The sequence below is a fragment of the Sphaeroforma arctica genome, assembly GCF_001186125.1.
Source record: "Sphaeroforma arctica JP610 unplaced genomic scaffold supercont1.560, whole genome shotgun sequence".
Lineage (NCBI taxonomy): Eukaryota > Ichthyosporea > Ichthyophonida > Sphaeroforma > Sphaeroforma arctica.
Window position 1 is genome coordinate 53,297 of NW_014039998.1, and position 1,277 is coordinate 54,573.

The window sequence follows — 1,277 nt, forward strand, 5'->3', positions numbered from 1 at the left end:
AAATATTTAGTACCCGATCCAATGGATATAAATTTAAACGTCGATATTCAATAACTCAATGCTAGCTCACTGCTAACCAAATTCCACTATATTTCCACTATGATTTTTAAAGATTCAAGGTATAGCTCTGAATTGCATGTCAAGACATACGTGAAGCAGGATTCGGAGACTCTTCAAATTCCAAATGGACTCGATGTCGAGAGCAGATTATGTCAGGTATATCCTCCAAAACAATCATGGTCATTGAGGACGTAAAAAAGGTCGACGTACCAGGAATCGACGTGAATACATGCGCAAAGGAAAACCACGAATATACAAAATCTGTTCTGCGAAGTACCACACTGCCAAGACTTGCACATCGTCAGAATTCCACAAAACCTGGAAAATCACAAAGTGACCGCTCTCATGAGTGCGTACCTGTTGCCGAGCATTATAGAATAAAGAAGGAAACTAGTTCGCATGTGAATAACTTATATATGAACTCTATCACAAGCTTATTTAACCCACCCCTCAAAATTCCCTATTTACTTCCCCAAATCAAATCTAATTTCATTAATCACTACCCGTAACAAATATGGTAGGGTTTGAGGATATATCCACTAAAATCATCCTGTTAGTGTCATAAAACATACTTACGTATTGGTAGAAGTAGTGATTAGTGGATTACACATACACATGGGGTAGTGTTTAGTAAATCGCCTCTAGCATGACTGCTGACTCCGCGATTTCACTTTGCTCCTTTATTTGTAATTGAAGTTTCTCTGAAAAAAATCAAGTCATATTGAGCAGTCTGAATCATGCCAAGTTTCGAAAGTTATTGTTTGAGTGTGAGTATTCCTTTTAGTTTCTGACAATTCTCAGAGATATCAGCTAGATGTTTCTTTCGTCTTCTGTTGTAAAGTGCATCGTTGTATGGTAGTGACTCTGTAAATGAGCCTTGATTATAAATTATGATGTACTAATACAAGGAGCTGAGCAGAAATAAAGAGACACTTTAACATGTGCTCTTATCGTATATTACATATTGCCAAGTTCATAGCTTATTGTGGGTGAATACGATATGCACTATGAAACGTTCACTTTTTGGCGTTGTCGAATTTAAAGTACTTACCAACTGCCCGAATATTTTTTTTGCTATCAATTTTATGAAGGCTCGCGCACAAGATAGCCACCGATAACGATTGTTTTTTTCTATTAATCTATGTTGTTGCATAGCAACTGAACATAAATTAAGTAACAAACGGCGCCCTATTAGGAACATATCTGTTAAATTGCGT